At 50.2% G+C, this 26,641-nt stretch overlaps 1 protein-coding gene and 1 long non-coding RNA gene across 2 annotated transcripts in view; one reads left to right on the top strand and one right to left on the bottom strand.

The window, feature by feature from the left end:
- Positions 1–26,641, top strand: part of WBSCR17 (Williams-Beuren syndrome chromosome region 17) — a 221,786-nt gene that overhangs the window by 100,691 nt on the left and 94,454 nt on the right. The window lies entirely within an intron of this gene.
- LOC108501832 lies at positions 24,575–26,525 on the bottom strand. The gene is made up of 2 exons (XR_001876289.1): positions 26,249–26,525; positions 24,575–24,797 (listed from the first exon to the last, which is right to left on the bottom strand). It is a non-coding gene; the product is annotated as an uncharacterized LOC108501832 (long non-coding RNA).

The following is a 26,641-nucleotide window of genomic DNA, read 5'->3' as shown; positions in this document are numbered from 1 at the left end:
AAAAGATGGGTGTTGAATTATTTAACAATTGCTTGGAAAATTAAGCTTCAGAGAGCCTGTTTGCACTGAAATAATCTTATTAATGAAAACAAAACAATCTGGGGCAACACCAATATATGGAGCTGGTACCCTGCTGCCTGAAGTGTTTCAGAGTGGGCCATGAAGTGATTTTGGAAGTCAGAGCCCAGCAGAGCCTTCCCTGTGGTCTGTTCACACTTGCCCAGGAGGAAGCTGCTGCTGGTGGGTTAATACAAACATATTTTCTCTCTAAACCCAAAGCAGAGGGGAAAAAAATACACCAGAAGGAGTTGGGGGAATTTGGCTTTTTGATTTATTTTTTTTTCCTTTGGCAGATGGCATTTAAGTGATTTATTTGCCACAGCCAATCTATTCTCATCAGAAAGCAAGTATTTAATGACTTTGAGGTGGGTTTTCAAAACAAAGGAGTGATAATGGAGCCAATTGTCCTCGGTGACAAACTAAAACAGCCCCTCATCAAACAGACTTTAAAGAGTGTTTGAGAGCCAGTGCTGAGGGCTATGATTTCCTTTCATGTGCACTTTAATTCACTGTCCTTTGCAGCTAGTGGTGCATAAATAGGCAGAGATTAAATTAAAGGAAAAATAGATCCTTGTTATCATCCTCGTGGGCTGGAGCAATAAGTGATACCCTGGGAGCTCCCAGCTGGCTCTGCCCTGGAGCATGGGAGGCTTTTACAAACTATCCCACTCTGTCCCTGCCCAGAGCCCCGAGTCGATGCTCTGTGCTGGATGTCTGAGTGAAATCTTGTCGAGGTTACACCTCAAAATGCTCTCCTGGTGTTTGTAACACGGGTACACACCGGTGGGAGCAGCCAGAGCCATCCCTCCTCATCCCGGGGCTCCAGGGCAAAGCAGTTTGGAAATCTGCAGGTGGAAAAAGCTGAGGAAGGGCAGTTTCCACATTCCTGATGGTCTGTGAGACACCCCCACCTGCAGAGCTGCCTCCAGAGCAGATCCAGAGGAGGCCACGGAGATGCTCCAAGGGCTGGAGCCCCTCTGCTCTGGAGCTGGGCTGGGAAAGCTGGGGGGGTTCACCTGGAGAAGAGAAGGCTCCAGGGAGAGCTGAGAGCCCCTTGCAGGGCCTAAAGGGACTCCAGGAGAGCTGGAGAGGGACTGGGGACAAGGGATGGAGGGACAGGACAAGGGGGAATGGCTTCCCACTGCCAGAGAATGGGTTTAGATTGGATATTGGGAAGGAATTGTTCCCTGTGAGGGTGGGGAGGCCCTGGCACAGGTTGCCCAGAGAAGCTGTGGTTGCCTCTGGATCCCTGGAAGTGTCCAAGGCCAGGTTGGACGGGGCTTGGAAGGTGTCCCTGCCCATGGCAGGGGGTGGAACGAGATCATCTTTAAGTCCCTTCCAACCCAACCCACTCTGGGATTCTGTGATCTCTGGGGGTGCCCCCACCCTGCCCCCACCTCCTGGTGTTTGGGGAAGGAAACTCAGTGTATCAAAAAGTTGATATTCGGTGCTTTCTGTGCCCAGACTGGCCCTTGTACAACCCTCGGTGGAGTTACAGAGCTGGGCCCCTTCCCAGGACAGCCTGGCAGGAATTGTCAGTGCCCAGGAATTGTTGGCATTCATTTGGAAATGAAGACACACAGGAACAAGTTTTAGTTCCATTTTTTTGAGGCTCCGGAATGCAGCTCTTGTCAGTGCCTCTGCAGGATGGTACCTGGGGCCTGGCTCTGCCCCGTGGGGGGAGAGGCTGCCTCCCCAAAAATCCCCATTTGTGGGAGCTTTGCAGGTGAGCTGCTGGTCCTAAAGGGGGAACATCAGCCCTGCTGATCCTGCAGGGTTTGCTGAGGTGCTGGGTCACCTCTGCTCACACTTCCCTCACCATAAGCTCCAGAGCTTTGGCTCGTGTCGTGAATCCTGCCTGCAGAGAGGATGGGGTGGGGAGGAGTCCTCACAGCTCAGTGAGATTTTTGAGGTCTCCAAGTCAAAACCTGCTGTGCTTCCAGTCCCAAGAGGAGCTGGGCAGAGCAAAAACCTGTTCCAGGGAACCCCGAGGCTGGATCTGTGCTGTGATGGGAAGGCTGGTGGTTCTCTGCAGGGCCCCGTGGTGGTGAATGAACCCCTTTGCTCAGGTCCCAGGTGCTTCAGAGCTGCTCTGCTCCTCACAACACCAGCAGGTCCCTGCTAAGGAGGTTGTTCTCAGCTTGACCTGACCAGTGCTCACTTTGCTCTGATTAATGCCAGGGCAGACTCACCTTTCTGGGGGGAGAAGGATCTGCCTCAAGCCTGAGGCAGCAAAGGAATCAGGTGTCTGTAGGGAGAGCTGAGGCTGAATTTGCACCAGGCTTTCTGTGCTGTGGGGAGCCTTGCAGCCCATCCCCTCCTTCTTTAGTCCTGGCTTTAAATTTGGAGGTGTTTGGGCAGTAGGACTGGTCTCTGTTCACCCAGCACAGCCCCGAGCACCGGCTGATAGTGTGACATCCTTCCCATTCCTTACCCTTTCTGCACTCTCTGTGCTTTTCCTTTCAGGAAAACAAAATATGTCTTGGGAGAGGGATAAAATAGGCAGACATGAAATATTTAGGTGAACAGATGTCAGTGGCTTTGCCTCAGAGTTGGTAATTGGAGCAAACTGGGCTGAATGGGAGAACTGGGCACCTCCTGATTGCCTTCTCACACTCCCTGTTTAATGTTGCTTCCTGTCAAGTCCAGCCCTGGGAGAAGAAAGCAGCTGACAGGTTTCCCAGTGGAAATTCTCCACAATTGGGATTTAATGGCCACAGGATCTCACGTTTCTGGCTTCTTTTTTAAGGGAAAAAAATTATTTTTTTTTTCCTTTTGCAATGGCCGAAATGTTTCTTTAGGTGTGGGAAGTCTGCTAAGGCAAGGGAGCCAAGGAGCAGCATCAGGAATTTCTCATGGTCTGAACTTCATGCAGGCAGGACTAAAGAGCTGAAGAACTGCAGGGTTTTGAAACTGTGGCACTTTCAGTCCTGAGGGAGCCTGGAGTTGAACCATTAAGCGTGTCAAGAACATTTGTGGCCAAAAAAGAGGCAGAAGCAAAGGCTGGCACTGAGGAAAGGTTTGGGGCTGCAGATTGATGTGTTTTGCTCCTAGTCTGGAGGGAACTGGGAAGCTCCCTGGTGCTCAGTGGAAGAGACAATAAGGCAGATTTTGATATGAGGCTGTTCAGAGAGAGGAACCAATGCAGCAAACGGGGTGTGTTAAAAGCTGTGCTGAAGGCTCAAAAGTTTGGTCGTAGGAGGTGTTTGTTATATTGGCTTGAAAAGCAGGTGTTAATTCGGTGTAAGATGGAGGATGAGGTGGCTGAGAGTTCTTAGGATCCCAGAATAGTTTGGGTTGGAAGGGACCTTAAAGCTCATCCCATTCCACCCCCTGCCATGGGCAGGGACACCTTCCACTAGCCCAGGTTGCTCCAACCTGGCCTTGGACACTTCCAGGGATGGGGCAGCCACAGCTTCTCTGGGCAACCTGTGCCAGGGCCTCCCCACCCTCACAGCCAGGAATTCCTTCCTGATATCCTACCCAAATTTCCCCTCTTTCAGTTTAAACCTGTAACTCCTTGTCCTGTCTCTGCAGTTCCTGATGAAGGTCCCTCTCTGGTTTCCTTGTAGCCCCTTTAGATTCTGGGAGGTTCTGAGGGGTCTCCACACAACCTTCTCTTCTCCAGGCTGAACATTCCCAGCTCTCTCAGCCAGTCTCCATAGGGGAGCTCTTCCAGTCCCCTCATTAACTTCTTACTGTGCTTCCCTGAGGATTCCTCTCTTGTCTCTGCACAGCTGTGACTTTCCCAGGGACTTGGGATGTCTCAGTGCATTCCCTGCTTTTTTTTTGGTGAGGGAAAGGGACATGAGCACTTACTAACCACTGTATCAGCCCAGTGTTTGGCTTATCTCTTGCCTTCAGTTGACAGCTGTGTGAGGATCATCTCCAAGCAGGCTGGGAATAAATAAACCACACGAGCCCTGGGTTTTGTATTTTCTCTGCATCCACAGGCAGCTGCACTTGTGTGGGGGCAGTCGTGGGTTTGTCACCATTTCTGAGAGGGAGAACATCTAAAAATCTGCTTTTCTTTTAGATGACAAGGTTTGCTGAAGGTATTTCACCTTCCTCAGAGTGAATTTCAGAACATGCACATGATATTTTGGTTTCTTTGTGTCGCAAAGCTCTCTGTCCATTGGTCAGCAAATGTAACGTGTCCACTAGAATATTCCTGCTGGAAGAAAATGGGGTTGGAAGGAGAGAGAAGCACACAGATGCAGTATGAAGGATGGGGAACTGAGCTGTGGCTGAAGGATGCTCCAAAAATAAAGTGGGAAGTGGAAGGATGGGAGAGATTGGAGTTACTTGTGGAGCAGGAACGAGGCGATGGGGGAAGCAGATGGTGGGTTGTTCCAGCTGATTTTGGGATGGGGATTTGCAGTTCTTGCCAGGGAAGATCACTTGGGATTTCGTGAAGCTGAGTACACGAAAGGATTCCTGTTTTTTCTGGGCTGTGGCTCCACATCTTCCACCCAGGGGGCTCTTCACGGTGCACACAGTGAAATATTCTTGGTTGAGATTTCCAGGGAGGTCTTGCCATAAACCCAGGAGCTTTGCAGACCTGTGAGTTGTCAGGGCTGTGCAGCACAGGCACATTTTCCATTTCAGCAACGGAGACAATGTAGCATCATTCCTTTTTTCCCAGCCGACAGTGTTTCTCTTGGCTAAGTTGGCCATAAATCAGCCCTAATTCCCTGCGTGCCTCGAGAAGTGGGTTCATTTCAGCTGTGAGGGAGCGTTTGCTTTTCATACAGTAGTTTCTTTTTAAGCTTTTGTGAAGTAGACTTTAATCTAGAAATAAATCATCAGAGCATTACTAAATTAAAAATAAGTACAAAAGCAGACAGTGCTGCCAAGCGAAGGTTAAACTTGGAGCAGGAGATCAGATTAGAGTTTCATCAGTCTTTCCTCCCACTCTTTGCTTAATTTGGTACTTAAACGAACTTAATAACCATTTCAAAGATATGTACACCCAGCTGCTTTGGAGAGCAGTCTCCTGGTCCTCATGTTCTTATTTTGGGTCACATGCATCATTGCACTAATGTGCTATAACTGTACTTCTCGATGCCACAATTTATTTGGATGCAAAAGAATTACACTTGCTCGGAGCAGAGATTAGCATCAAGTTTACCTCTCTTCCCTGTAAAGCAGAAGGAAGAAAAGAAGCATTTTCAGTGCCCTGGCAGGTTTTTGGTTGCCTTTGTTTGCTCTCAGACCTGTCCCCTGGTTCACATTTAAATAGTGTGGAAGCGGCAGGAGGAAAACTCACCCCCCACCAGCAGGGAACTGGGCCCTTCCCAGGCACAAGGGACAGGGTGGCAGAGTCTAAAGGGGCCTGCTGAGCTACTGGGTAAAAATCTGTCCAGGAGGTGTGAGGGTGGGGAGACCCTGGCACAGAGAAGCTGTGGCTGCCCCTGGATCCCTGGAAGTGTCCAAGGCCAGGCTGGATGGGACAACCTGGGACAGTGGAAGGTGTCCCTGCCCATGGCAGGGGTGGCACTGGGGTGGCACTGTGTGGGGTTTAAGGTCCCTTCCAACCCAAACCATTCCCCGATCTCTGTTTCATTCCTCACCATCAGTCTGAGACCCCAGAGCTGGTTTTTGAGCAGCGTTTCCCAACCGTGTTGTCCCTTTCAGAGTCTCATCCTTAATTCCTCCACGCCTCCATTCCCAGCACTCCAATGAGTGGGATGAGATTTTCTCCCCACTTTTCCTCTTTACTTCACTGGAGGTGCAATGTGGCGAAATCCACGGGCATGTTGTGAACTGTAAGAACTAAAAGGACCCTTTCAGTGGTGCTGAGTGTGATCCATGGCAGAGAACTCTGCTGAGTCCTGGCCACTGTTGGCAGCGATTCCCACACAGGTCTTTTTGCTCTTTGTTTGCTGCAATCTCCATCAGTTGTCTGGTTGCCATTGCCAAACAAATGAGATGATAATTAGCAGAGCAACATCAGAGGAAGTTGATTTTCCGTCTGTAATAAGGATGATGGTAATTAAACATGCATGACCTCATTGGATTGAATAGGAATCAATTAAAATTAAAGCTTGTTGGGAATTCTTTTTCTCCTGTGAAATTTTTCAGGGAAAGCAAGAACAATCTAACAAGTCCCAGTGAAAGGAAACTGGGCTGATTTGCGCACTCAGTATTAAAAAATGAAGAAGTTGTGAGATTTTTTGGGGGTGGAATATTTTATGGTCCCTCCCCTACCCTGCCCCAGGCTCGTGTAAATGCCCATTTTGAGGAAGTTTTTCATCTGGAAAAAGAAAGTTCAAAACTTTCCAGATGTTTCTAACGCTGTTTAGCAAAACTCAGATCAAATGTGGAAATGCTTCCTGAATTTGTGTCCAGGGAGGAACCTTCCACAGGCTCCGTGGCCAACAGGGCGCATAAATTAGTTTTCTAACACGTCTTTATTTCCTGTGCATGAGTGAACCTTGCACTGGAGCAGCTGATTTTAAAGGAAAATGATTTAAAAAAGGCAAATTGTAGAGATGAAGCAACAGAGGAGTTCAAGTTGGAAGCCCAGAAAGGAGCTGGTGATGCCTCACCCTCAGCCTGAGTGGTGGGACCCGAGAGGCTCCTCTGGAGTTCAGGTGGGAAAGCGTTGGGTTAAATTCCTTCTTTTGGCCATTTTTTCCAAAATGAAGCTTTGCTGGTGCTGTAGCAGTTGCCTTTTAGAGAGGTAGGAGACCTCTGAACCCTCAGGCTGCTGCAGTGCAGAGCAGGGACCTGAAGAATGGGAAACCAAAGCTTGGGTAGTCCCGGGTCCACGTTGCACATTTTGGGATGTGCTTCCAGCCTTTGGTTGGAGCCCTTCTAATCCATGTGGAGCAAGATCCACTCCCAGGGATGTTCTGGATTCAGCTGCTGCTTTGCATTGCCCTGGTTAAACGTCCTGAGGACACTCAGTGTGTTTTCCCTGGGATGGTGTTGTCCTTTGACATGGCCTCAAGCTGTGCCAGGGGAGGGTCAGGTTGCACATCAGGAGGAATTTCTCCATGGAAAGGGTGGTCAGGCACTGGAAGGGGCTGCCCAAGGAGGTGGTGGAGTCCCCATCCCTGGAGGTGTCCAAGGAAGGACTGGAGTCTGGGCTGGAGGACAGGGTGGGGATGGGGCACAGGGTGGACTTGGTGATCTCAGAGGTCTTTTCCAACCTCAGTGGTTCTGTGATTCTGGTTGGAAAGGACTCACAAAGATCATCCAGTCCAAGCCCTGACCCTGCACAGGACAACCTCAAAACCCCACCATGTCCCTGAGGGTGTTGTCCAAACCCTCCCTGAGCTCTGGCAGATTTGCTCCTCAGAGCCAAGCCCTGAACTCTTCTTCATTCCAAGCCCCAACTCACAAGAGTTTGCTCTGAGGAAGATAAATAAATAAATAAATAAATAAATAAACAAACAAACAAACAAACAAACAAACAAACAAACAAACAAACAAACAAATAAATAAATAAATAAATAAAATGAAGGTTTCTTTTCCCTCTGCTTGTACACAGCAAGCAGGATAATGCAAGAAAGGCAAGGTGGGGATCGGGCACAGGGTGGGCTCCACGGTCTGGGAGAGCTTTTCCGGCCTCGAGGATTCTCTGATTTGCTCATCCTGCACCCAGTCAAGTGAAAGCAAATGCTGAAATCCTTCTTTTTTCTGCTCTTTGGAAAGAGTTTAGTCTCTTGACCGTCCCCAGTAACTGGTATTTTGGGGTGTGTGGTGCTGTGTGTGTGTGCTGGGAGGTAATGGCTTAAATTCTCCACGTGGCCCCTTGTGCTGGCTGGGGTTTGGCATTTTTCTGAGCCTGTGCTGGGGACATCTGGGATTCAGATTCTCAGATTGCCCCACATCTGGTAAATAACACACCACAACGTTGTGCCTGTGGCTGACAGTCCCAGCCATGTGTGTTGTCTCACCCAACAAAGTGGGACAAAAAAGTGCTTTTTTTGTTTTAATACATCAATTTAAAAGTCCATGTTTTCCAGAGGGATTTTTTCATTTGGCACTGGCATCCTTGTGAACGTGGAGAACCGTTTCTGAGGAGAGATTTCCAACAGCATCAAAGAAATAACATCTCTTAGACTGGCAAATCCTGGGTTTATTTAATTTTCACCTTTGCCTCGTTTAGGCTTCATTTCTGCAAGATGGGACAGTTCTACCCGAGCATGATGGGTTTATTTTCTGTGATATTTATAGACCTGGCTAAAAAGGCAGGCAGTGTTATCCACAGGCACCAGCTGGAAGGGGTTACTGGGGCTGCAGGACTCCCCCCAGCTGAGTTCAGATGGAGGCAGCACAAAGCCCTCAATCACTCTGGGTTTGGAGCTTTCCTGCTGATTTTCCATGTGCCAACCCCCCCCACCCAGCTTTCTTCTCTCATTTGGCCATGAAGCTGCACAGAAGGCAGCTCTTGCCAGTGGTTTCCAACAGGGAAGAACATGGCCAAGTTTCCTTTAGGGAATTTCTTCCCAGTGGTTTTCCTCTGGCGCTGCTCGAGTTGTTCCTGTAAAAACCTCGAGTTTGGGTCCAGCCCCATGGATGCAGTGGGGCTGTGTGGGGGCTCACTGCATAGAATATCCTGAGCTGGAAGGGATCCACAAGGATCATCAAGTCCAACTCCTGGCCCTGCTGACCCCAAAAACCCCACCATGTCCCTCAGAGCGTTGTCCAAACTGTGCTGTTTTCACAGCTACTGCACAGGTTTTTTGGGAAAAAAGGTGAATGAGGACTGAAGAGGGTATTTTACTGGCTATCAGGTGGATCTCTTAGTGATATATGTGGAAGAGGGATTTATCCATCATTCCCTGGGGGCTCAGTCCCTGCTGCCATCCCATGGCTGTGGGGCAGGGTCCTTCTGCCTGGTCCAGGGGGAATTCTTGGTGGGATCAGCGCAGCTTCCACGTGGTTCCTCAGGAAAAAAAGCATCTTTTGGTTATGCCAGTCCACGTGCTATTGACTCCTGTTGTGCTCAGGGCAGTGGGGGAATAGCCCAGCTGGGTTCTGCCATCCTGTGGGACCTGCTGGGTGTCTCCTTTTGGTGGCCTCTGGGCTGGAAAGGACCAGAGCTGACTCACCAGGAGAAGATGTGCTGTGCTGGGGGTTAAGAGAGGGGGAACTACAGGATCCCAGGGTGGGTCAGGCTGGAAGGGACCCCAGTGGGTCACTGGTGCCACCTCCCTGCTCAGGCAGGGCCAGCCCAGAGCACAGGGCACAGGATTGTGTCCAGAGGGCTCTGGAATCTCCCCAGGGAGGAGACTCCAGCCCCTCCCTGGGCAGCCTGTTCAGAGCTGGGTCACTGCCCAGGGAAGAAGTTCTTCCTCCTGTCCAGGTGAAGCTTCCTGGGCATCAGTTTGTGCCTGTGGCCTCCTGTGCCATTGCTCACAAACTGCACAAACCTCTCTGCAGGGGCTGCAGAGGCAGCGGGTGTGGTGCCCCAGGGGGTGTGTGGATCATCACAGGCCTTTCTTCTTGGAAGAGGAAGTTAAACATGTACATTTGAAGCGGGTTTTTATAAAACATAATGAATTTCATTGGACTGGAGAGCCACGTCGGGCTGGAGGCAGCAGCAGATCAAAGGAAGAGGTTTAACATCAGGACCCCGTGCTGTTCATTAGGACAAATCTTGGAAAGAAGTTCTCTCTTCTGCCTCTTAATTACACCATCAATGCCAGGACCAAAAAGCAGGATGCAAGTGGCTGCTGCTGCTGCCCAAGATGCCATTATAATTAGAGTAGTCCCTGAACCTCATCCAGACTTACAGTGTAGTATCAATTCAGGTTAAATTGGGAAACTGAGCAGAAAATTGCTGTCTGGTGTTTGGAGTGGTTTTTGCATCTTAACATTATCTGATACTGTATCATTATGCACTGCTGCAAAATGCCAGAGCCCTGCCAGTAATGACACCGGGATGTAAGAGCAGGAAGCAGTGAGAGAGATTTAATTCCTTCTGCAGTTTCGTGAAATAAAGTCAACTCAGGTACACACTTGTTCAGATTAAATATAATGATCCGCGTCTGCAGCCCAACTCTGCCGGGAATGCACATCCATAGGTTGAGGGGAGGGGGGGGGAGAGTTGCCATGGAAATCCAAGCAATGTCATAGTTGCAGCTCGTTGCAAATGGCTCATGTGTCACGGCTCATTTTCCAGAAGAAGCGGAGAAAAGCGGGAATGATGGGAAAACGTCGAAACGTTTGCAGCGAGGCGCGGCTGGGACTGCGCTGGGAGAGCTCGATGGGCTGCGAGTTGGGAGGACTTTGTGGGGAGAAGGAGGCCCCAAGTACAGCTGGGACAGAGCTTGGCTGCTTCCCTGGGCTGCAGGATCCCTTCTCCAGCCTCCCCAGCAGCTGGAACCCCCCTGGGCTGGCCGGGCTTCCCCTTCCTCCTGGAGAACCCGGCTCTGCACAGCAGCTTTCCCTCAGGCTACTCCTTCCAACCCTTTGGCAGCCCGATCCTTGCAAGGTGCCTGCTCCTTTCCAAGTTCCTTGCTGTCTGCCAGATGATCCAGAGTTTTTGTTTGATCTAATCCTTTAATTGAGAATTAAATTGCTCGCTGTTGTGTGGAATAACACGTCCCTTGCTTTAAAATTGGATGAAGCACTCAAAGGGATTTTTTTATTTATTTTATTTTGGGGGGGGATAATTTTTTTTTTTTTGCCACGCAAAAATAAATGAGGCTGCTAGACAAACAGCTTGGGTCTTTAGAGCCTCTCTTCAAATAATGATGGTGTAATTTGGGCCTCTGAAATAAGAAGCAAACAATAAATAAATGATTAACCTGGTTTTATAGCGCTGAAACCTCTATGTATTTTAACATCACAATGGGTAAACAGGAGCAAAAGCATATCTGAACAGGCAATATAGGAATGGTGACACAAAATTCAGGGGATTTGATGCCAGACTCTGAGGGAGTTCCCTGCCTCCTGCCTCGGCTCAGTTATCTCTGTTTCTGGGGGGCACTTTTATTGTGGGATGGGTATAACGGGGTTCTCATGTGTTTGAGGTGACTTTTGGGGTGTGCACAGCAGTTGCACTGGCTGGGACTTCTCTAAAGGCCCCTCTGCTCTGCAGAGACCCCTCTCTGTGTGCAGAAATGAAGGAGCTGACAGGTCCTTCCCGTTGGGGCAGAAGGGAACTGGGCTGACACAACGGGCTGCTGAGCTCCCACCCAGGGGCAATTGGGCTGGTTTACTGAAATGGGAGGAATTCCCAGCTCTGGGAGGCCCTGTGAGGTAGCACAGCCTCCACAGGGCATTCTGAAGACCTGACAAACTGCTCCCAGTTGAGGTCTGCAAAGCCAGTGGGACCCCTGGTGCTCCTGCCGAGGGTGGGGGGAGGCAGAAGTTGGCACAGAGAGAAAAATCTTCCCTTTTCCTCCGTCCTTCCCTTTTCCTTCCCTGTCTTCCACTTCAAGTAACTTGTCAACTTCAGCACCTTGAGGTGAAAATGAGTCAAATTGGGATGTAAATCTCTGGTTCCTTCCCTGTAGGGTTCTGTCAGTGAGAAATGTTGCCTCTGCCAAATCCCACCTGGGTGTGAACGTGGGCAGCAACCCCAGAGCTGCAACTCCAGGTCTAGTTTATTTTCCAAAGCAAGGTGATGCTCCTTAAAATTAAGTGTCATTTCTCTCTTCTTGCTGATGTATTTCCTTTACCTGCATAGAAAAGCTGCAGAATAAAATTGAGTGGAGTTTCCACTGAATTCAAACACACTGTAGTGATAAATATGGTTCAGAATAAACTTCCTTGTAGTCACAAATCAATTAATCTTTTTTTTCCCCCTGTGTGCTCCATCCTCAGGATTTACTTTCTCATTGAGCTTTTGCTGGCTGGTGCAGTGTACCTAATTCTTCACCTGGATAAATAACTAGTGGCATTTTTATTCTACAGCAAACCAGCATTATCTTTCTTGCTGTGTACAAGCAGAGGGAAAAGAAACCTTCATTTTATTTATTTCTTTATTTGTTTTCCCCAGAGCAAACTCTTGTGAGTTGGGGCTTGGAATGAAGAAGAGTTCAGGGCTTGGCTCTGAGGAGCAAATCTGCCAGAGCTCAGGGAGGGTTTGGACAACACCCTCAGGGACATGGTGGGATTTTGAGGTTGTCCTGTGCAGGGTCAGGGCTTGGACTGGATGATCTTTGTGGGTCCTTTCCAACCAGAATCACAGAACCACTGAGGTTGGAAAAGATCTCTAAGATCACCAAGTCCACCCTGTGCCCGATGCCCCCCTTGTCCCCCAGCCCAGAGCACTGAGTGCCACCTCCAGTCCTTCCTTGGACACCTCCAGGGGTGGGGACTCCAAACCTCCCTGGGCAGCCCCTTCCAGTGCCTGACCATCCTTTCCATGAGGAAATTCCTCTGGATTTCCCACCTGTTCTCCCCACTCAAGATCTTCAAAACACCCCATGAACACTGGGTAGAAAGAGAAGAGAAAGGAGCAATAACTGCCTGGGAAACGTGACATACATGGTGTTGGCTGTGGATACACTGTGGGTTTTTAGGCAAGAGGTGTCCCACTGGTTTGGCTACGAGGGTGGGGAGAGCTTTTTCCTGCTCCTCTCCTGCTTGGAGCCAGGTCAGAGCTTGGAGCCAGCTCTGAGCCCTGCAGTGGGTTTGGGTCGTGGCTGTGGGGTGAGCAGGGACAGAGCAGGGACACGTGTCCCTGCAGTGCATGAGGGAGGAACACCTTGTGTGGGAGAAACTCTTCCTTCAGCCTTCTGCTTCCCTTGGGGGGGGGAATTAAAAATGGAGACTAAAAGCTTTCCTGGGAATTAATCAGCAAATGAAGTTCCCTGGAATGGGAAAATTGCTCAGTGTAAAGAGGGGCAATGGAGCTGGGGAAGGGGCTGGAGCAGCAGGAGCAGCTGAGGGAGCTGGGGGGGCTCAGCCTGGAGAAAAGGAGGCTCAGGGGGGACCTTCTGGCTCTGCAACTCCCTGACAGGAGGGGGGAGCCGGGGGGGGATTGGGCTCTGCTCCCAGGGAACAAGGGACAGGAGGAGAGGGAACGGCCTCAGGCTGTGCCAGGGGAGGGTCAGGTTGGATATTGGGAAACTTTTTCATGGAAAGAGTTGCCCAGCCCTGGCCCGGCTGCCCATGGTGGAGTCCCCATCCCTGGAGGAGTTTAACAGACATGTGGATGTGGCACTTGGGGACGTGGGTTAGTGGTGGCCTTGGCAGTGCTGGATTAATGGTTGGACTTGATGACCTTAGAGGGCTTTCCCAACCTAAACAACTCCATGATTTCATCCTGGCTTTTTTTACCATCTGGTAACAATCAGCTGCAAATGCTCCTGCCAGGCCTGCAGGGGTGTTGGTGTTCCCCAGAGGCACCAAGGAGAGCCCAGTTGTGGAGGGATTTCAAGGAGTTGTGGCAAAGTCTAAGGTGTTTGTACCAATTTCATCCAAATCAAAGGCTGCTGGGACAGCCACAAGTACAGTCTGGCTTTGGAAGGAAGGAGAACAGCAGCACTGTCTTTCCTAAAAAGAAATATATCTCTGGAAAGGCTCTAGAATAAATTCTTACTAACAGCAGGGTCTTACTGGTCTGTGCCCATGATGGCTCCAAAGTCCTGGCTCAACTGGGACTGGCTGCTGGTTGAACACAACTTTGGGATTTAGGAGTGAAAATCCAGGGTGCTGCCCATATTCCTTCAGGTATTTTGGTGGAAGAGCTTCCTCTGTATTGCTGAGAGTAACCAGGGCACCCCTGAGTCAGGGGAGTCCCTTTGTAGTGATAACACCTCGCTGGTAATGTTGAGCCTCTCCTGCAGGATTGGGAAGCCAATGGGATTGCAGAGGCATTTTCCTCAGAGAAGGAAGAGAAAAGAGGGATCTGCCCCAAATCGATGAGGTTCAGGATTGTAGGCATCCAAATCACCTTGGAAAATTGGATTTTGGTTCTGGAGACCCCTCAGCACTGCTGAGGGATTTGCTTCAGTGAAAGAGTTGAGGTTTTAAGATGCAATTACTGTTCCTTGTGACCCAAAACTTGGCAAACTGTTGTAACTGTCATTCACTGTAAATGAAAACAACTTTTATAGAAGATGAACCTCTTAGTAGACAACTCCTCCTGCCCCTGAATGTTCAGTGGCATCCCTTGGTTTTTCTTACTGAAATCAATGTGTTCTCATCCAACATCAGAATCTTTTTGAGTCCTGCTCAATATTCAGCCTCTGCAACGAGAGAGGGGGACAGAAGGGAGGCAGTGAAGTTGAAAACACAGGTTGACAAGGACAAGGAGAGCTAAACTGTCCCAGCAGCCAAACTGGGATGGGGATGGACATGAGGGACTGAGCATCCTCATCCCCTAGGAGATTCAGCTCCAAAAAGCTGCTGATGCTCAGCCCCTTGCAGGATTTGTCCCCGTGTACAATAATAAGGAGCAGACAAATAGTGCCATATTTATCTCCTTCCTGAGTTTTCAGCAGGAAAACGGATGAGTTCGGAATTCCTCACCATATGGTCACCTTTGGGCATCAGGCTTTGCACTCCCCCCCCTTGCCTCTGGGGACTGGAGTGATGGAGCAAGGGGGGATCTCAGCCCTGGCTGCCATAATCCTCCTCCTTTGCTCAGCAACTTCCAGACACTAATATTTCATGCAGTGTCTTCCCTTCCTTCTGCTGCTTTTCCCCCTGGACTTTTCCACCCACTTGTGCAGTCAGCATGTTCTGCTCCCCCTCACATATGGCACACAGAATTTTCCCTCTATTAAAACCTTAACTCAGGAAATATTTGATGCTCCAAAAAACCAGAACGGCGAAATTGGAAACATCAAAATCTGAAAGCCACTGAAAAGGAAGGGGATTCCACCCAGGAATAACGAAGGAGTCGATCTGTCACGTGTCCTGTTGCATTAGTGAGCAGGAGCTGGATGGAGCTCCTGGAAGAGCTGAGGATTTAATCGAGGTAACTTTGAACGTCTGGCTTTGGGAGAGGGAGAGAAGGAGCTCCCTGTTGGCAGGTGTGTGTCCCCAAACCCATTTCCCCCACTGTTCCCACAGCCTTTCCTGCACCATCTACTGAACTCAATTCCCCCTGGGCTGGTCCCCTGGGGGGCCCAAGGCTGGAGGAGCTCCCAGATGTGGCCTAACAAGTGCCAAGTGATGGGGAACAATCCTCTCATCTCCAGCCTGGGTTCTGTTGGGGTGCCCTGCTGTCCCCCAGGACACCTCCTGGGTCCTTCTCAGCAGTGCTGCCCCGGCCTGTCCCCCTGCACAGGGTGAGGCAGCCCCAGGCTGGCATTTCCTGGAGCTCTGCTGGCCCCTTCCTCCCGCCCCAGTCCCTCTGGATGGCCACTGCTGCTCCTGGCCTGGTTGCTGGAGAAATCACCTCGGTGTTGACCAAGAAATCTTGGGCTGGGCAGTCAGTGCTGTGGTGTTTGCAGGGTCTTCAGGTACTTTGAGCCCACTGCAGGCAGTGAGGGGGGCTGTGCTGCCAGGATATCAGGAGGGTTGTTTTCAGCTGCTGTCCTGACTGATGAACCAAACTCCATCCTCCACAGGGACTCTGGGCCCCTGACCTGCTCTGTCAGCCCCTGTAGCTGCCCATCCTCACTGGAGAGCTTTGGCAGAGAGGGCAAAGCAAAGCTATTTAGGGTTCATTTCACTTTCCAGCCAACAATGCCCCGAACCAAAAAGCTCCACAGAGCATCAGACCTGAGATCTGCTCAGTCCCATCATTGTCACCGCTGGTTTCTGAAGGCCCTTCAGTGAGGCAAGTCCGTGTGCATCCTTCCAACATATGGCCTTAGCAAATGATGGCCCTGTTTATATCCTGGACTTTGGCCAAGCAGCCGTGTCAGGCACAGGCATGAAATGTGTGCTCACACAAACACAGTGGGCTGTGAAGAAGGCAGACAAGATTTTTAGGTCAAATGTCTGGAGGGAGCAGCTTTGTTATTCTAAGGTTGGGTTGGCAGTTGCCAATACAGTGAATAATGTTTTCTGTTAATCCTGGGGTCTGGTTTGCCTGAACCTGATGACAAAGGGAATGGTGGACTCTGTTTTTCAAGGATGTAGGAAATTTATTGACTCTGCCTGGCCCTGGGTCCCTGCCCGGGTTGGGGCTTTCAGGGAGGATAAATTATTCTGCAGATTTTGCCTCCTCACTCTCAAGGTCTTGATTGTACCTTGCTTTCACCCAGCAGAGGGGAGCTATTGCTGCTGTGACAGCACACAGGTAACAGTGTTGAAGGAGCACAGAACTGATGTGTGATTGGGATAGAATTACCCCCTGGAATTAATCTCAGGAGTGTTATTGAAAATCACAGAATCCCAGAATGGTTTGGGTTGGAAGGGACCTTAGAGACCATCTCATCACACCCCCTGCCATGGGCAGGGACACCTCCCACTAGCCCAGGTTGCTCCAACCTGGCCTTGGACACTTCCAGGGATCCAGGGGCAGCCACAGCTTCTCTGGCCTCCCCACCCTCACAGCCAACAATTCCTTCCCAATATCCCATCTAACCCTGCCCTCTGGCAGTGGGAAGCCATTCCCCCTTGTCCTGTCCCTCCATGCCTTGTCCCCAGTCCCTCTCCAGCTCTCCTGGAGCCCCTTTAGGCTCTGGAAGGGGCTCTAAGGATACCAAGTCATACTCTCAGTTGTACAATCCCATCAAACACCAGCACAGATCCAGAATGAGCCCAGTCAGAATGAGATCAGGGTGTGGCCCATCAGCTATAGAAGGGACACACTAATTCATGGAATCATGGAATGTTTGTGTTGGAAGGGACCTTAAAGATCATTCCATTCCTCCCCTGCCACGAGCAGGGACACCTTCCACTAGCCCAGGTTGCTCCAAACCCCATCCAACCTGGCCTTGGACACTTCCAGGGATGGGGCAGCCACAGCTTCTCTGGGCAACCTGTGCCACCCTCTCAGGGAAGAATTCCTTCCCTATATTTTACCTAAATTCCCTTGTGCAGGTCTCTGGCTCCTGGGAATGTGTTCCCTGGTGGGTGCAGTGAGCTGTGGAGCAGCACAGAGCTCTGCAATGCCTGCAAATGTCACAAGTCAAAGGTTTGATGCTGGGTTTCACTGAAATGTTGTGTTTCAGGGAGAGTGAAGGCAAAGCCCTTTTCAGGAAGACAGGAGTGGAAAATGTGCTGCTCCTGTGTTGTTGTGACCCACCATAATGGTGAATGGATTGACTGGGGGGGCATCGAGGGCACTGCAGGAAACACTACAGAGAAAAATAGATCAGGAAATTAGCTGCCTAAATGATGAAGTTTTATAAGAATAACCATATTTAGAGGAAGGAAAACCCCCTGCAGTGTCCAGCCTCTGTGAGCAGGGGATGGGGCACCTGGGAAAATCCCAGGATGCTCTTTTTCCTCCTGCCCTGTGCTATGAGTGATGTGGGATTTAGTCTTGGTTTGTGCCTGGACCTGGGCACTGAAAATGTGCCACAGGCCTTGCCCTCCAGAAATCCCAAGTGTTCAGCTTTCCCCTGTGCTCTGGGGCAGTGCTTCCCCAGCACCACTTCTATTTCCAAGAACCTTTTCTTTTGGCTCCTGGCTTGTTGCTGCCTTCTGGCATCTCCTCTCTAAGAAATATCACAGAGATCCTTCTCTGCTGAACCTTTTAATCTCCAAGTGTTGCACTTGACCTGCTGTTTTTTCCACCTTTCCTTGGTTGCTTGGGAGGACAGAACCGAGGCAGTGGAATTTGCTGGCAGTTCTCACGTTCCATGAGAAATTCCCAGTCGTTTTCAATCCCTTTCCTGAGCCTGGGAGATGCAGATGTTGGATAGTGGAGTGAAAGGAGCACACTCAGGTTCTGCAGGAGGTTATTTTCACAAGTGCCATTCTCACTATCTGAAACCTATATAAATTTTACTACTAAAGGTGTTATAAATTCTATTCCCTTTCTCATCCTCTTTGTTGATGGAAACAACTCTTCCACCACAAGTTTAACTTACCTAAAGTACTGCACTAAAATGTGTTCCGTGTTTGTATAAATGAAAAGAGCTTATTTTAAAAATCAAATTGAAGGTGTCTGGTTGCAAAACAATCCTTCTGTGTTGGCCATCCCCATAATGAATTATTCACTGTGTTGGGGGAAAAAGATAACCCAACCCCAAAGACATCCCCTCCAACTTCATTTTCTTCCTAATCTGTGCCAAGTGATGCTTGTGAGAGACCCCCAGGCAGGTGATTCCTGGGGTGGGTGACCTTGGGAACAGGTTTCCCTGCTTTGGGCAAGTGGAGTTTAGTTTTCCAGGCTCTGTGGATTGCTGTGGGCAGGAGAACTGCTGCTGGCAGCTCAGTTTTCACACCTGCATCATTTCCCAATCCAGGTGTTGAGTTCTCAGCGACTCTGGTTTGTCAGAGATTTTTGTTGCCATCCTTGTTCGATGGGAAGGACGTGCCCATGTCTTTGTGCAGCTGACAGGCCATCAGGCACTGATGTCATCTGAAACAAAAGGTGTCACTTTGGGGATTTTTGGGGGGGTTAGTCTGGTCTAAAACCAAAGTTTTAAAGTCTGAGAAAATAGTTAAGAAAGCTGCCTGTGGCTGTTTTTAGTTGACAAGTTACAGAAGTTGGGTCTTTTGCTTGAACTAAATATATTTTTTCAGACTACACTTTTTTGGGGGGGTGAAAGTGGTTGCCCATCTCTGTCCTTAAACCCACCTGGTGGTTGCCTTTTGCTGTTGGCTTCACTAGAAGGTGTTTGCTACCAGATGATGGGAGATGGAGAGACAAAGCAATACCAGAGCTGTGGTTGTATTGCAGTGGGTAAAATAAAACCAAACCACTTGATCAACAGCTCTCTGAGGGGTTCTGGTGTCTCTGGATGCTCCCACAAAGCCACCAGAGATGACAGGACATCTGTGGTCCCTGTCCATGGCTGTGCTTTGACCCTCAGTGGGGTTTGTCCCTCATGACAAGGATGGTTGAGTTGGCTTTTTCTCTTGTGGCATCGTCCTGTGTCAGCTAAAAATCATTTGTGACCTCTCAGAGCAGGGTCTTGTTGATTGTTCAGATTGTCAAAATGGGTGGTTGATAAACCTCCAGAAAACTGTGAACAGCTGGGGCTGTTCAGCCTGGAGAAGAGAAGGTTGAATGGAGACCTCACAGCCCCTTCCAGGACTACAGGGAAATCAGAGAGGGGCTGTTCATCAGGACCTGGAGTGACAGGAGGAGGACAATGGCTTCAAACTGACAGAGGGGAAATCTGATACTGGGAAGGAATTCTTCCCTGTGAGGGTGGGGAGGCCCTGGCACAGGTTGCCCAGAGAAGCTGTGGCTGCCTCTGGATCCCTGGAAGTGTCCAAGGTCAGGTTGGACGGGGCTTGGAGCAACCTGGGCTAGTGGAAGGTGTCCCTGCCCATGGCAGGGGTGGGACTGGGTGGTCTTTAAGGTCCCTTCCAACCCAAACTCTCCCTGATCCTCTGAATTACCGTGTCCCTTCTATGGCTGATGGGTCACACTCTGATCTCGCTCCCCCAGGGCTCCATCCAAATTTTCTGGTGGTTGTGCTGGTGTTTGGTGGGTTGTGGAACTGAGAATATGAATTAGTGGCATGTGTTTCTGCCTTAATGAAATCCTGTAGCTGGAGGAGGTGGGGCAGACACTCAGGGCTGAGCTTTTGTTCCAAACTCCTCTGTCAGGAGGACGGCAAAGCCCCTTCCCCTACTGATCCTGATTGCAAAACTCCTCCTCCTCTTGAGCCAAGATTTCCCACTGATTGCAGAGGGAGGGGTAAGATTTAGGCCTGGTGTAACTAATTGTTGAGAGAGATTTGCTATGGGATGTGCTTTGCAGAAGGAAGAGCCTGACTTGCCTGGTTGCATTTGCATCTATCCAAGTTCCAACTCCCACACACCCTTTCAGTCAGCACAGAAAGTCACCTTGGCCCTTCCCCACTTGGAAGCACTGAGCTCCAAAACCAGGGCTGGGATTAATCCTCAAGCCTCCTCCAATCTGGCTGCATTTCAGTTTGGCTGAGCAAGGAAATAAAGGATTGTGGCTTGGAAAAGCTTCTACTGCTGAGAGGCCAGAGATGTTCCTGTTTGGATCAATCCTGGGGCTGCTCCACGGGGTGGAAATCAGCTGGTGGTGTCAGGAATCAGCACTTAGAGGTGTCTTGTGTCACCCAGAGTAGCTGAGGGTGTAAGACAGAGCCATGTGTGCTCTGCCCACACCACAGACCCGGCGGGGGAACCAGAAACACAAACAAGGTTTGAAGATCTCCCCTGCAAGAAGAATTGTGGTGCTGAATCCACAGTTCTCACTCTACAGAGCTACACAAATGTCTGCCCACTCAGGAATTACTCACTCCTGCAGATTTTTCCCAAGCAGCAGGATTAGGTTTTGCTGCTCTTGAGTCTAAATTTGGGTGGGTTTGGGGGGCAGTCAGGGAGCTTTATCAGAGCTGGTTTGGCCTCAGTGAAATCTGGAGCTCTGGAGCAGGAGAAGGGTGGAATGTGGGACATCAGGGACCTGAAGCTGTCGGAGCTGCTCGTGGTCGACACCGAGGATGTTTTTAGGGTTTTGCTGAGTTGGAGCCTCTGAGAAGATCAGGAGAAAGCACTGATCCTGTGCTCCTGTATCATGGGATCCATCATGGGACAGGATGGGTTGTTTTTCCCTTCCAAATGGTCTAAATAAAACACAGAGGTGAGGTTGGAACAAGGGGCAAGCAGGAAAACATCCTCATTATATCACATAGGGCACAGAGACTGGGATGGGGAGAGGGAACACAGAAGGCTCTTAGCCAGGGCAGCAGCCTCCTGCTTTTTGGTTTAGTTTCAGCTTCCCTTACAATTCCTGCTGTTTATCCACTTTGCCCACACGGGAGCCAGAAGCTTTCCTGCTCTTTTCTGTCAAATTAAATTAATGGGGAGAAAAACCAACCACCCAGATGCTCCAAATCCCAGGCTGACACTGCAGAGCTTTGGCTCTTGCATCTGATCCTCAGTGTGGTTCAAAAGCAGCTCTGGAGGCACTTGGGGCGCTCAGAAAGGCAAAAGAGCAGCAATTTTTTGTGTTTTAAGTTGGGAGCTGAATTTTTCATCCAGCTCTGAAAGGCAGGATGTGGAATCCAATCCAACCCCGTTCTTTGCACACGTGATGGGGTTCATTTGCTGTGGGCAGTGCACGGGAGTTTTCCGGGGACTACATTGGCCAGATGAGCTTTTTTTGCTACTTTATTAGTATAAAAACAATTTTGGGAAGCTGCTGTGAGTGTGATGGAGGAGTCTCCCCCCTCTGCAGCTCCCACACTCCAGCAAACCACCTGGGAAGGCTGGAGATGGAAACCCAGCTGCTTGCACAGAGCAGTGTGTGTGTGCTTGGGAGATTTGACCCTTTGGGGGCAATTTGGTTTTTCTAAGATCACTCAGTCATCTTCTTCTCTGCAGCCAGCACAGGCCATGGAGAACAGCTCCAGACCCAGTGGCCCCAGTCAGAAATGGTCTGGCATGAGCTGGTGCAGCCACCCAAGGGCAGGACCATCGTGTCTCGTGGGTGCAGATCCCATTTTTGTGCAGGGAATAACAAAGGGAAGGGGTGGAACAGTCACCAACCAGCTGCTTACCTTTGGCTCATTGCATTTCCAAGCAGGGAGAAGAACCAAGGGGAGATGAAATGAACTTCTGGCTTTACAGTCTCTAAGAACCCAGATTGTCCTTCTGAAAGTGGCCTTGATTTGGATCTTTATGGGCAGCTCAGACCTTCCCCTTCTCCAACAGCACATGCTCTGCTGTCAGGGTCCCTCTCTCCCTCCTTTCCTTTTCTTTCTCATTCCCAGGATAACTGGGTTACAAAGGGATGCTCCCACATGCTCCATTTTAAGGGCTGGAATCTCCTGGTGCCTCTGGGACTGTTGGGTCAGGGATGTGATCATTTATGTGCATGGACTTGCCTTGTCTCCTAAACATTGTTGGAGGGTGGGAGAAGCTCCTCAACCCTTCAGGTGGATGGCAGCTCATTTATCAGTGTGAATTATAACGAGCTGGTTTGGCCTCTGTGAAATCTGGGGCTCTGGAGCAGGAGAAGGGTGGAATGTGGAATATCAGGGACCTGAAGCTGTTGGAGCTGCTCATGGTAGGGTTTTGCTGAGCTGGAGCCTCTGAGAAGATCAGGAGTGAGCACTGATCCTGTGGAAAATACACATTTTGGGATTCACTTAGTCATCTTTTAGTTGAAAATTGTTAAAGTAGGTGGGTGCTGTTTGCAAGATCAAGACCAGAATTTGTCAAGCAGTATTTTTAAATGCTGGATGGACGAATAACTCACACACCTGAAGGATGTGGAGCTGTTGGAGCAAGTCCAGAGGAGGCACCAAGCTGATCAGAGGGATGGAGCAGCTCTGCTGGGAGGAGAGGTTGGGAGAATTGGATGTGTACAGCCTGGAGAAGCCTTAGGGTGACCTGATTGGGCCTTGCAGTGACTGAAGGAGCTACAAGAAAGATGCAGACAGATTGTTTCCAAGGGCCTGGAGTGACAGGACAAGGGGTAATGGCTTCCCACTGCCAGAGGGCAGGGATAGATGGGATATTGGGAAGAAATTCTTCCCTGTGAGGGGGGGAGGCCCTGGCACAGGTTGCCCAGAGAAGCTGTGGCTGCCCCATCCCTGGGAGTGTCCAAGGCCAGGTTGGAGCAACCTGGGCTAGTGGAAGGTGTCCTTGCCTGTGGCAGGGGGTGGAACAAGATGGTCTTTCAGGTCCCTTCCAACCCTTCTGGGATTTGATGATGATTCTTTGATGGTTCTGTGACATTGATAAGAGCTAAGTTTTAGTGTGTCTGGTTTTTCTCCAGTCTGGGAGATGCTGCCACAGGACATCTTGTTTCCAGTGCCTTTGCTGACCCTGCTCCCCCTTTAGTGCTTCCCAAGTGCAGGAATGAAGCAGTAAGTTCTGAGAATGTGTATCTATCCAGTGTCTTGTGTGACAGTATTTCTGTGGGTTTTAAAAATTGCCAGGCCAGGATCTCTAAAATGCATCTCAAGCCATCAATAGGGGTTTTAATGGTCCCCTTAATTCAGAGTGAATTCCTCAGTGAGCCCTTGCCAGCCCCAATTTAGTCTCTCACCTGTTAAAATGTCAGTGTGTCACCTCTCAAAGCAGGGCTGGCAAAGTGGGACCTCAATAACGAGGTTCTTCAGTGCAGAATCAGCCCTGGAGTGCTCAGATGGAGTGCTCAGTTTCAGGGGGGATCAGGAACCTTTTCATGACAGCACCGGGCCCCTGTAGGTTCTGTACACGTTCACCCCACGGCCTCAGGAGGGGTTGGGGTTGTGTTCCATCCCCTGATTGACTCCTTAACATTTCAGCCTCCTCCTGCCCCTGGCTCTGGCTCCCAGACACCAGAGCTCCCCAGTCTCCTGGGCTGCTCCCTGCTCTGTCTTATACGGTTAAAATCAACACATGTTTTGTCTGATTAAAGGCAGAAGTGGAGTGAAAGTGCTTTGGGCTCTTTTGGCATGTGGTGCTGTACAGAAAAGCAGGGCACAGTTGCTACTATTCCATGGAGTGAATTCCTAGCACGTGACTGCATTTTCTCTCTCTCCTTCTCGCTGTTAATTTTTGCACAAGCAAGAAGCCTCTGCAAAGAGACATTAAAAATGCAATGTAATTTAAGAACTAAGGTTTCTCCAGAAATCAGAGAGCAGTTGGATTGGAAAGCATTGTCCTTAGGGTATGAACTCATGGCAATTCCTGGTTTGGTTCAGCAGTCTCTGGATGTGCAGGACTCAGCGTATGATCCACTGGCAAAGGTTCTCTGCTGATCCAGCTTCTTTTCTAGGACTTCACACACTGACATCCACTCCCTCCAGTCTTCTCCAGCCTGTGGATCCATCACAGAGTTGATTTGTGAAGGCCTGCAGCAGGCTGGAGGTCAGCCAGAGCAAACTGCACATCCTTTCCCCCAAGGAATCTGGTGCTGCTCAACTTTTAGGCCAAACACAAACAGAGGAGTCAGCCTTTGGCCACAGACCTCTCGTGGGTGGGACAAATGCCTTGTTAGCAAAACTGGAATGGTGAAGCACTTGGGATTCCCTGTGGGAAAGTGTCACCTTTCTGTAGAAGTTGGGAGCAGCTCCCTCTGCTCCCTGCTGAGTTTTTATGCATCAGGCTGCAAAACCACATTGCAGAGCTGAGAGACCCAGAAAGTGTCACAGCCCCAAGGCTGCCAGAGCTCTGTGAGGGTTTGGATGATCCTCTGGGGCCCAGGGGATGGGCCTGTGCAGGGCTGAGGGTTGGACTCCATGATCCTTGGGGGTCCCTCCCAACTCAGCACATCCTGGGATTCTGTGAAATCCAAGGCACTGTCAGAAATCAGCGTTGGGTGACGACATCATCGGTTGGTTTGGCACAGCCCCGTGGTCATGGATGTTGGAAGTTAGAGATCCAGGAGCCTGGAGTCATTGGGAAGTTCAGGATATTTCTGCAGACAGAATTTAGGTGGGAGCATTTCCATCCATGGTAGTCTGGGCCTGGGATCAGGGATGTCAGGAATGGTTATTGACAGCTGGAGCGGCTTCGCTCTGTGGGGAAATGAGGGAGCTCTGAAACAGCCCTGTAAGCACCTCAAAGGAGCTGAGTAATGCATTTATTTTTGACAACTCCTTGCTTGCAGCCTATTGGCAGGAAGGGCAGCTCCCAGGTTTATCTTCCCCTTCACGCATCTGTAGCGCAGAAACACAATTCCTGGGAAATGTAACAGATCCAGTCTGTGCCTCCAGCGTCGAACAGCAAATGTCACTCTCATTTCTCAGAGCTTGGGCTTTGTTTTGGTTTGAACACTGAGTGAAGCGGAGAGAAAATAAAAATGAAAAGGGGAAGAACTGTAGTGAAATGTAGAGCTTGGTAAAGATGATTGCCGGGGAAGGGAGCTCAGGGGTGGAGAGGTGGGTTTGGATCCACCTCCCTCTGGGTCAGTGCAGATCTACCCATCCACAGTCAGATGGCCCAGTATTTGCAAAGGGATTGATCAAAACTGCCTGTTTAAGGGTCAGGCAATGCAGAGCTTCAAAAGCAGAAATCCCATCCCATGCCAGGTATTTATCACACCAAAAGACCTGTGAAAGGCTGTGTTTCCTCCCTCAGCTGCACAGCCTGGGCTTGGCAAGAGCTCTCTGAAAAGGCAGCCCCACTGAGCCCAGTGCAGCAATGCAATTATTGTAGATCTTCTGCTGACTTCAAGTTGGTCCAAAGCTCAAAGCCTGAGCACCAGTGTAGCCAGTGACTGACTTCTGGAATGGGACCCCCACAACATGAGCCCGCTCTGAGACAGTTTGTCGGGGGTTTTTAATTTTTTTTTGGTGGGGGATGGTGGCTTTGGGCTTTTTGTTTGGTTTAGTTTGTTGGTTTTGAGCTTTTTAATCACCAAATGCATTGATTTTTTAATTCAGAGAATCCCAGAATGGTTTGCTTTGAAAGGGACTTTAGAGATCACCCATTTCCACCCCTCTGCCATGGGCAGGGACACCTTCCATCAGCCCAGGTTGCTCCAAGCCCCGTCCAACCTGGCCTTGGACACTTCCAGGGATCCAGAGGCAGCCGCAGCTTCTCTGGGAAACCTGTGCCAGGGCCTTACCACCACCCTCACAGGGAAAAATTCCTTCCCAATATCCCATCTATCCCTGCCCTCTGGCAGTTTGAAGCCACTCCCCCTTGTCCTGTCCCTCCATCCCTTGTCCCCAATCCCTCTCCAGCTCTCCTGGAGTCCCTTTAGGCACTGCAATGGGCTCTTAGGCCTCCCTGGAGCCTTCCCTTCTCTGGGTGAACACCCCCAGCTCTCCCAACCTGGCTCCAGAGCACAGAGGCTCCAGTGTTTTGGAGCCCTCAACTCCCATTGAAGTCTTGGATCCAAGGCCCTCCTAAATGACAAAACTCTCAGCAAGTCCTGGACTTTAAAAGTGCCAAGAGTTCACCTTCAACATTTAGGAGAAGAAAAAAAAGGTGTATGACTTACAGGTTGATGCCAAGGGCCATCCCCAGGCAGCTCCTGCCCTCTGGCACCTGCTAATGAAGTAACTGTGCCAGCTGGGATGAATTGGCTCAGCCCTGGGCACAGGCTGCACCAGCCCAAGGAGGACTGGCCCTGGTGAAGAGCCAGGATTGAACTTCTACACTGCACATGGTGGGAGCTTGTTTGCCACCAGCATTCAGGGAGCAAAGGAAATGCAGCAAACAGGACCTTTTTTCCCTCCAAGTTGTCATCCCCAGGAATAAAACATCATCACACACTCACACAGGAGAAGTGAGCATGTTCATTCACAGGGACTTCTTTCCAGAGCCAATCCTCTGGGGCACAGGGGGTGACTCCTGGGGCTGGGCCTGTGCAGGGCTGAGGGTTGGACTCCCTGATCCTTGGGGGTCCCTTCCAGCTCAGCACATCTTGGGATTCTGTTCACAACCAATTTGGCAACAAGGACTAAAAGGGAGGAGGGTGAGGGAAGGCTGGTTCCCCCCAGCCCAGGGCTGGCACGGGCACAGATTCCTCTCCTAGAGGGACCTGCCCATCCCCACCATGGTGCAGGTTGTGTGAGGTCACAGAGTCACAGAATCTTGGAAGGGATCCCCAAGGATCACGGAGTCCAACCCTCAGCCCTGCACAGGCCCAGCCCCAAGAGTCACCCCCTGT

This window comes from Lepidothrix coronata, unplaced genomic scaffold (genome assembly GCF_001604755.1).
Source record: "Lepidothrix coronata isolate B3197 unplaced genomic scaffold, Lepidothrix_coronata-1.0 Scaffold108, whole genome shotgun sequence".
NCBI lineage: Eukaryota > Metazoa > Chordata > Aves > Passeriformes > Pipridae > Lepidothrix > Lepidothrix coronata.
This window is presented reverse-complemented; position numbering and strand designations above follow the sequence as displayed.